This window comes from Eriocheir sinensis, unplaced genomic scaffold (genome assembly GCF_024679095.1).
Source record: "Eriocheir sinensis breed Jianghai 21 unplaced genomic scaffold, ASM2467909v1 Scaffold3, whole genome shotgun sequence".
NCBI classification, from domain to species: domain Eukaryota; kingdom Metazoa; phylum Arthropoda; class Malacostraca; order Decapoda; family Varunidae; genus Eriocheir; species Eriocheir sinensis.
The window spans coordinates 503,595-513,889 of record NW_026111609.1 but is presented as its reverse complement, the minus strand read 5'-3'; the positions used below and the strand labels follow the sequence as shown (position 1 = coordinate 513,889).

General features: G+C 51.3%; 1 non-coding gene across 1 annotated transcript; it reads right to left on the bottom strand.

The window, feature by feature from the left end:
• Positions 1-596: 596 nt before the first annotated feature.
• On the bottom strand, positions 597-756 carry LOC126991560 (5.8S ribosomal RNA). The gene has a single exon (XR_007745645.1). It is a non-coding gene; the product is annotated as a 5.8S ribosomal RNA (ribosomal RNA).
• Positions 757-10,295: the final 9,539 nt, after the last annotated feature.

Below are 10,295 nucleotides of genomic sequence, written 5' to 3'. Positions count from 1 at the left end.
GTTTTCCAAGTCAATTTCCAGTGTGCTTACCACAAACTAGTTGCTTTTCTTTGTTGTATAAGAGTATGAAAATAAAGAAATGTAAATCAACAGTTTCCATATCTATTATTTTGAATAATGGCTGCCAGTCGGCGGTGGTGGTGCACACAGACACGCGGGACGTGATCCCGCGGTCCTTTGCGTCTGCTCGCAGCAAGGAGAGGTAGGGTGATCCGGGTTAGTCGAGTGAATAACCGGCCCGGTCGCCTTCTGCCTATCACGCGAAGCAGAGCCACCTTAGCCCGTCCGACTCATAGCGGCACAGGTTGGGGTTCCGATACGAGACAGGACACGGAAAGCGACAACAGCAGACGAGGAGGAGGAAGAAGAGGCAGCCCCGAGACCAAATCCCGAGGAGACCACCTCCTCCTCCTCCTCCTCCTCCTCCTCCCGCTATGTCCATAAGCTCCGTGTCACCGACGTACGCGCCCGTCAGAGACGTGACGCGGCCGGTAACCATTCATGGCCTTAAGGGAACCCCCGCTAGTAGCAACAGGCGAAACTCCCCAATGCGGTCGATATCATAGCTGACAAAGCCGATGCATGGAATGTATATCCGACCCTCGTGTAGGAGTGACGGCATCACATGAGAGTGCCGCCGCCGCAATGTGCGTTCGACTTGTCGATGTATCTGGTATTCTTGCGATTCACATACCAACACGCAGCTTGCTGCGGTCTTCATCGACCCACGAGCCGAGTGATCCACCGTTAAGAGCTGTATTTTTGTTTTACGTCAGACGCTGCCGACTCTCATCAGCAGACTTCCGCCGTCTCTGCCTCGGGAGACGATGTGGGATTCGCTTATGCGACCCAGGAACCCTTGGGGGTGCCCACGTCCGAGCCGGCGCCGGCGGGCGTATTTCCCCTCGTGATGTAGGTCGCGCGACCCGTTGCTGGTGACGTCGAAGGCCCAGGCGGATTGGTACCCCGACGTCTGCGTTTACGCGGTCGAAGGGGGAAACCTCTGGTGTCCTGGCTGCCCTGCAACGGTCGTGCAGCAGAGGGGCAAACTCTCTCGCGGCGTGCAAAAGGTCGGTGACCCACCCGACCCGTCTTGAAACACGGACCAAGGAGTCTAACATGTTTGCGAGTCATTGGGCGCACTAAACCCAGGGGCGTAATGAAAGTGAAAGGGGGGCGTCCCGGGGTCTTCGGGCCTCGGTCGGCGTCCTCCGGGGCCGATCCCCGACCGGCCGCTGCCGCCGAGTTTCCCATCCCAAAGCGGGGTCGAGTGGGGTGCGCGGGGTGAGTCCCTTTCCCCGTCGCTTACCTCCGGCCTCGCGGGTGCTCGGTGCGCACGGTGGCCCGTCTTCTTCGCGGGAGGCGCTTGTACGAGGGGGGCGCAGACCTGGGACTTGCCATTCGACGCCGTCGTGCAAATCTGTTGTTGGCCTCGCCGGCTTTGCTTGGGCTCTCGGTTGGCGCGCCGCGCGTCAGGCGGGCTTCGGGTGGGGGTTTAGGCTCTCATCCGGGTTCGTCCCGCGCGGTTTTGCCTTCCGATCCTGCTCTGTCCGGAGTGGCCAAGCACGCGTGCTGTCGGCAAGTACCATGAGCAGACATGTTGGGACCCGAAAGATGGTGAACTATGCCTGGCCAGGATGAAGCCAGAGGAAACTCTTCCGGTCCCACTCCTCCGTCCGCGCTAAAGCCGGCGTGGCAGCGCGCGTTGGGGAACCACCGTAGGGTTCGCGCAGCGCCGGTCGCAGGCGGGACACGCTCATGCGAGGTGGGGCCAACGGCCCGGTGTGCGACGGCTCGCATTTCGCGGTGGCGGCTCTAGCCCTCTCGCCACTCGTGCCGAGAGCTCGGACCGGCGTGTCTCCGGCCCTTCCGTGGAACGCGCTAGGCTGCGTGGGCGCGGGGGCTCCGGCTCTCTCTATCGCCGGCTTTCGGCCGGTTAGGTAGCAGCAGCAGTCGTCCCTCGCTCTGAACCCACTTCGCCTGGCGCCCAGCGATCAACTCAGAACTGGCACGGACCAGAGGAATCCGACTGTCTAATTAGAACAAAACATTGCGATGGTCAGAGATAGATGTTGACGCAATGTGATTTCTGCCCAGTGCTCTGAATGTCAAAGTGAAGAGATTCAACCAAGCGCGGGTAAACGGCGGGAGTAACTATGACTCTGAAGCGGTAGCCGAAGAGTGCACGTAGGTCGAACCCAGGAGGCCTGGGCTAGACTAGAACCATAGTTACCGTTTGTGACTGGCCTCCCCGTGGTCCCCGCTGGACGCACCGAGAGGGGTATTACCCGCCTGCCCCTGCGTGTTACTACGCATCTCGGTGTGACTAAACAGTCACTATACAACGTCAGCTTTTAGTGCAATACTTAGTTCCACCACTCCAAACCCAGGATGGCGGAAGCTGGCGTAGGTTGGGGCCAAGACCGCTCCCCTACCTGTCCCGAGTGCGGAGAAACCTTCCCCTCATATACAGGGAGAAGGCTCCATCAACGCTCCGCACACCCTGACACCTTTCATGCGGCGCTTGCTTCGGAGATAGTGTCACGGCCGAAGCCCCGATGGGACCCTGAAGAGAACTGGCTGATGACCCACGGCGGGCTTCTGATCGTGGACCTGTGCCGTGAGATCCAGGCGCAGGTTTTCTCCCACCGTTCTGTAGAAGGCATCAAATGCCACCGGAAAAGCCGGGCCTACAGGGATTGTCTGCGAGCACTGCGCAACAGTCCGGAGCGGCCTCGCCCACCACCAACACCAGAGGCCGTCGGTGGATCTCTCGTGAGGGCATGGAGAGAGAGTGAGCAAGCAGAAGAGCGATCCGGGGGGAACTCTGACCCCGCAGTAGGGTTAACCCCGGTAGCTGCACCCCTGCCTGGAGACGACTCCGATTCCGACTTGGAGGTAGTCCACCAGGCAGGCGAACACCTTGCGCGACGCCGCAACGGAGAGGCTGAATAGGCCGAGCCTGCGGAGGACGACGAGGCCGCAGTGATGAGCGCCTTGGAAGAATCTGTCAGGACAGCCTCGGAAAGCCTCGCTGTCCCGATACCAAGTAATCTGACTGATATCCAGGCACAATTTGATGCCTGGATCCCTCCCCGCCCCCCACGTGGCGCTCCACCACCATCGGAGCACCACAGTAACCTCAGTCCATCGAGGTTACGGAGGAAGAGTTACGCAGCCTTTCAGGCCCAGTACAAGAGGGATAGAGGCCGGGTGATTAAGAAGATCCTTTGTGGGGAGGATCTCCTCAACACCCCGGCCCTCCCAGAGGGTTCTCACACCTTCTGGAGGGGGCTGTTCAGTCGGCCGAGTCCAGAGGACCGCCGCCGTCCGGATCCCGTAAGACGGGTCAGTCCATCAGTGATGGGCGCCGTCACGGAGGAGGACATAGCGGCGGCACTGAAGGCCACCCCCAAAGCATCGGCGCCTGGCCCTGATGGTCGCACCATTAGCGACCTGACAAGGCTCGGGACGGCTAGGCTTAGCTGGGTGGTCAACAGTTGTCTCTGGCTTGGGGCTCTACCCCCTAACTGGGTCAAGGGCAGGACCATTCTACTGCCCAAAGTGCCAAAACCATCGGCACCAGGGGATCTCCGCCCTATTACCATCACTCCCCTGATTACAGTTCCGCCACTCCAAACCCAGGATGGCGGAGCCTGGCGTAGGTTGGGGCCAAGACCGCTCCCCTATCTGTCCGGAGTGCGGAGAAACCTTCCCCTCCTTTACCGGGAGAAGGCTCCATCAACGCTCCGCACACCCTGACACCTTTCATGCGGCGCTTGCTTCGGAGATAGTGTCACGGCCGAAGCCCCGATGGGACCCTGAAGAGAACTGGCTGATGGCCAACTTCGAAGTGTCCCACGGCGGGCTTCTGATCGTGGACCTGTGCCGTGAGATCCAGGCGCAGGTCCTCCGCCACCGTTCTGTAGAAGGCATCAAATGCCACCGGAAAAGCCGGGCCTACAGGGACTGTCTGCGAACACTACGCAACAGTCCGGAGCGGCCTCGCCCATCATCAAGACCAGAGGCCGCCGGTGGTACTCTCGTGAGGGCATGCAGTTTTAAAGGCGGTGGTCAAGGCAGCACAGCAGAAACCCTCGAACGTCTTTGTTGCGTGGGTGGACTTTAAGAAGGCGTTTGACTCGGTGAGCCACCCCTCCCTGAATGCTGCCGCCAGGAGATGGGGACTGCCACCCAGGCTCATCGAGTATATCAGTCAGATGTACAAGTCGGCAGCTACCGAAATTGACGCAGGCGACCCCGTTAACATCCAAGGGGGCGTCCTGCAGGGGAATCCCCTCAACCCCTATCTTTTTAACATATGCTTAGACTGGGCCCTGGCTACTCTCCCCAATGAAATCGGGGTCAAGATGGGTAGTTTTCATATCGACTATCTCGCCTTTGCCGATGATGTGGCGCTTCTTGCCTCGACTCGCCCCGGTCTCCAGGCCGCCCTTGATCGCCTAACAGAGGCTGCGGCGGTCTCGGGGCTTGAAGTCGGAATTGGCATGTGCGCCACTCTCGGCATAGTAGCCGGCAAGAAGAAAAAAACATGGGCTCAAGAAACAACCCCCTTTAAGATCACGGGGAGGCCTGTGCAAGCTCTGGCACCCGGGGAATTCTACAAGTACCTGGGTGTTCAGATGGGCGCCAGCGGAGGGGCTACGGCGTTCCGAGCGCACGAAGACCTAGTGCGCAAGCTTGCCAGGCTGAGAAAAGCACCGGCAAAGCCCCAGCAAAAGCTCTGGGGCTTTACGAAGATCATTATCCCTCAGTTACTGTACCCATTGGTAAACATGGCTGCTACGGCCGGCCAGCTAGGCCGTATAGACCGGACCATCAGACGGGCAGTCCGGTCCTACCTCCACCTCCCAATGGATACCCCCCTGGGGTTCTTCCATGCGGCAGAAGTGGACGGAGGACTGGGCATACCCAGTCTGGCCACACGGGTGCCTCGCCTCAAGGAGGATCTTCTCCAGAGGTTGAGAGATTCCAGCGACCCGGTGGTTCAGCACGCCGTGCGACCCAGTGGGCAGGTGCCTCCTCCAAGCAGTACACCACGCTTGAGGAAGGCGGCTGAGAGGAGCCGGTGGTCTAGGCAGCTGCACGAGGCAGTTGATGGCTCGGGGCTAAGAGGTGCCTCTGAGACACCTGCCTCAAGCAGCTGGATACAAGACGGTACACTTCTCCTCAAGGGGGGCGATTTCTGCCGAGCAGTGAAGCTGCGGGGCAACCTGCTCAGTACGAAAGCCCGACTCGCGAGGGGGAGGCGGGTGGACGATGTCAACTGCGACCTCTGCCGCAGACACCCGGAGAGCCTGGGCCACATAATGCAGCGCTGTCCTGCGGTCCAGGTTGCTCGTACTCGTCGCCACGACCGAATACTCGACTTTGTAGCGGGCAGGCTTGAGGATGCGGGTTTCAAGGTTCTCAAAGAACCAGCTATACCAACCACAGCGGGAACCCGCATCCCCGACATCGTAGCCGCCCGCGAGGACTGGGGCTCGGTAGTGCTAGATGTTCAGGTGGTCGCTGATGCGGCTGCAGGGGATTTGAACACTGCACACCAAAGAAAATACGCCTACTATGATGTTCCTGACATCAGGCGTTGGGTCCAGTCCACAACAGGGTACCCCTCCTGCCTCTCTACCATCACCGTGAGCTGGAGGGGCATCCTAGCCCGCCCCACAGTGCATATCTCGAAAGGTCTCGGGTTGCGCAAGTCGGACCAAAAAGTCCTCGTAGCCCGAGTCCTACAGGGCGGGCTCAACATATATAGAGTTCACGAAAACAAGTGGGGGGGTGGTTCACCACCCCGGCTGAACTGGGGCTAGCAGTCCCCACATGATTTATAATAGAGGCAAAAATCCCTCACCTGTTCTTTTGGCGTTTTCGGCGTTGTACTTAGATAGTACCAACTGTAAATGTTGGGCGCTGCGTTTCCACACAGCAGCGCCCTAGCCGAGCTAGACTTCGTTGATTATCCAAGGCTATAATTAATTAAATAAATAATAGTACAAAATTTAAAAAAAAAAAAAAAAGCTAAAATAAATAAATTATATTATTATTAATAATAATATAATTAGATTAATAACTCTATTATGAATTAGAAAATTTGCACAGTAAAAAAATAGCCAAATGCCTCGTCATCTAATTAGTGACGCGCATGAATGGATTAACTAGATTCCCACTGTCCCTATCCACTATCTAGCGATCCCACAGGCAGTGGAACGGGCCTGCGCCTAACAGCGGGGAAAGAAGACCCTGTTGAGCTTGACTCTAGTCTGATTTTGTAGAGAGACATCAGAGGTGTAGCATAAGTGGGAGGTCGTCACATCAGGGGCTTGCTCCGTGCGGCCGACAATGAAATACCACTACTCTGATCGTTTCTTTACTTACTCGGTGAGACGGAATCGGAGCTTCCCCACGTGGGATTGCCTCCTGTTTCTAGCCTAAGGCGGCGGAAGGGAGGGTGCGCTTGGTTTCGGCCTTGCGTTAGCCTGACCGGGCGTTCGCGCCCGCCGCGATCCGCTCCGAGGACATTATCAGGTGGGGAGTTTGACTGGGGCGGTACATCTGTCAAACGATAACGCAGGTGTCCTAAGGCCAGCTCAGCGTGGACAGAAACCTCGCGTAGAGCAAAAGGGCAAATCCTGGCTTGATCCTGATTTTCAGTACGAATACGGACTGCGAAAGCAGGGCCTATCGATCCTTTTGACTTTATGAGTTTTAAGTAAGAGGTGTCAGAAAAGTTGCCACAGGGATAACTGGCTTGTGGCGGCCAAGCGTTCATAGCGACGTCGCTTTTTGATCCTTCGATGTCGGCTCTTCCTATCATTGTGAAGCAGAATTCACCAAGCGTCGGATTGTTCACCCATAAAAAGGGAACGTGAGCTGGGTTTAGACCGTAACTCAGACGGGTTAGTTTTCGTCGATTTTGGGGGGTGGGATTCCTTAAGTAACACGAGTTTCTCACATGAGGTAGCGACCCCTAAGACTGTTATATCACCCGGGCTTGTTAGTTCTCGGACTGGAGGTGAGGCTTTTTCGATGCTACTTAAGCCCATTTAAAAAAAAAAAATAATAATTGTCACGTGAATCCCAAGTGAGAAAAGGTCTCACTTTTGGAAGATAAGTCTGTCGCGGGACGGAACAAAGGGTCCTAATGTCGCTACAGCCATAACCGCTGGATCTAATGGAACCGTGCATAGTGGCAACACCTTGTCTCTTAAAAAAAATATTAACACTGCCTTTTCTCGTCAATATAACCTTAGTATACAGCGTCATTTTACATTACTTCTGTAATTATCTACATTACTTTTGATTTAATAATCTAAAATCAGTTTTTCGACTTTTTACGGAAAAATAGTTTTTTTTGCGTAGTCTAAAGTTTAGAATCATCTATAAACGATTTCATTGACGTATCCTATTTATTTCTGATTTGTATTGATTTTGGCGAAAAAAAAATTGAGTGAAGTTACTTCGACACTGCCACATGTGTTTCTTTTTCGAATTTCGCCCTGATTCTCAGATACTTTGAAGATGACATTTATATTAATACAAATTACAACACTGTACACCGTTTTTTTATGAAAAGTTATTGTAACCCGAAAAACTAGATCGTTTGTGTTATCCGTTGTATTGTTTCGACCTATTCCATTTTAGCAGTAGAAGGTATTGCTTTTTTTTTTTGTATAAGTACACTTAATTTCGCTTCTCTGGGCCGATATTTACTTAAATGTCTTACAGGTTGCCATGATTTTTTTTAGCCCCTTGAGCCAGGTGTACGTAGACTCGACAAGTGTAAATCTGTCCTAAACTTGCATCACGCTGCTACATTAGTTACGAAACTCCAAACTTCTTTTTTTTTTTTTTTTTTAAAGCGTGCACACAATTTCCTCGTGCAAAAATAATGCTTTTATTTTTTGGCACGTAACGGACAGCTCCTACATTTTTTTTTCCTATTTCGGCTTTCCCTTTCATCCGATAATCACTGGGCACCAATATGTGATGTATTTTTGCGTTATTCATTATATTCATGTCGGCTACCTTAATTTTTAGTTTTTGCTCTGACAGGAATGTTTTAAAAATCGATTACATACGAGTCTTAACCTGGTGTATGGGAACATTAGAAGTGGCAGCTTTGGAGAAATTTAATTTCCAGGTCCGTAAAATATCGAGGAGGCAACGATAAACTAGAATTTTATAACTGAGATGATTGACGTGATTTTGGAGGTTGTATGTCTATTATTAATGACATGGCAGCCTTCAGAAGGTAATGTAAAATGTACAAACTGGAAAGTTTTCCTCCTCCATGCACCATGTTTAGACCCAGCAAATGTACCGTGAGGTAGATTTAGACCACCGATTCATATATAAGATCTGGAGTTCTATAAATAGTTCCCTTAAGAATACTATTCCTTATGCCATAAGCTTTGCCTGCAATCTCTCTCACATGAAGATGAAACATGAGAAAATAATCAATCCTGACACCAAGATCTTTGTAGTTGTCAACATCTAAAATGGGTTGCTCACCAATTAAGTACTGCAAGAGAACAGGTGCACATTGAAAACTTCTACAAAAGTTCATTCTAACACTTTTGCTAATTGAAAAAGACAAACCCCAAAATCTACTTGTATTGAAGTATAGGTTAATATATCTCTGCAGATGAAGATGGGAACTGAAATAACTTGGCATCTGCAAAGAGACAAAATTTACAATTTAAATAAAAAAACAACATGATTGATATAGATAAGAAACAGCTAGGAACCAATCACTAAACCCTGTGGGACATCGCTACCATCCTCAACTAGATAACTCTCACCACCATGCACAACCACTTCCATTTCCCTTCCAGCCATGTAATCACTCAGCCAGCCCAGCAAACAGCCTTCAACCCCACTGCTAGCTAGCATCCTAAGTAACAATCTATGATTAGCAACATCAAATGCCTTTTTAATTAAGTAAAAAAATTTAGCATCCACTGACGATGATGATGATTATTAGGAAGTTTTTCTTGGCGCCGCAACTTTAAGGTCATGTGGCGCCGAATAAAATATTAAATAAACTATATTTTAAAACTATACCATATAATTAAATAAATTAAAAACAGGGTGAAATAATTAATTAAATTGTAAAAAAAGGTTAAAAATTAAGCACGATAAAACAACAACAATAAAAGGTCAATAAAACCTACAGGAGGATGAGGACGCCAGCCTCCTGTAGGAAGCCATACACATCGTGCCCCGGGGAGAGAGTCTTTTCCCCCATCACCAGAGAGAGACATAAGCTCCCATATCCACCCAGACACCAAGGGAGGTACCGCTCTCGCACGTCCCCCAGACTAGGGCACTCGACCAGCAAGTCCCAGGCAGTCAGGGGTACCAAACAGTCATCACAGTAGGGCTGAACTCCCCGGGATACGAGCAAAGACTATAGAAGGAAGATGGGAAAGCTTCTATCTAAAAGCGATAAAGAAAATGTGAGGCAGATATAGACCAGCAGCGCCATCTGTTGGGCCGACGCCAAACTATATCAAGTACGTCGTCTGCAGGTGTACGGTCTCCTCTTCATCTTCTTGTGACCTTATTGCTTTGTAGTTTGTATCATATGCGTAGATCATATTTTTGACATTGTGTATCAACAATATTTATTTTTTCATCATTCATTATGTATTATATGATTATTATATGCAATCTTTCATCAGTGGTGGGTGGTAAGTGCGAGGACCATAGTTCATGGTGTATTTTTACACACACACACACACACACACACACACACATTTTATATATGAATGAATCATTCTTGCTCTGTATCTCACTTCTGGTGTCCCTTCTTGCATTGCCAACCTGAAGTAGCATTTAAGTTCATTCCAGTTTTCAATTAGACTCTTGATGACGCGTCCTTGTATCAGCCATTTGGTATCACAGCTTAAAAATGGCACATTAACTGTGTTCTTGTCACTGCATTCTCCTTCATATTATTCATCATTCATTTCTTCAAACAGCTGCTTATGTGTCGAAGTGTACTGTTTGAAAACCATCCAGGAATGTCTACAAGCAAAAATCCAAGGCTTGCAGGCAAGGTTTCAAATGATTTTTGGACACTGAGTGCCAAGGAGTGGCAGACACATTTATTCAGTATGCATTTCGGGGACGCTTCTTTAATCCTCGACCAGACACTGTAGTTTTCCCCAACCATTACAGCAGCTCCATCACAGGCAAGACCAATACAATCAGAAAGTGACAGACCATACTCTGAGAAACTGCCTTTAACTGCCTGGAAAAGGGCCACT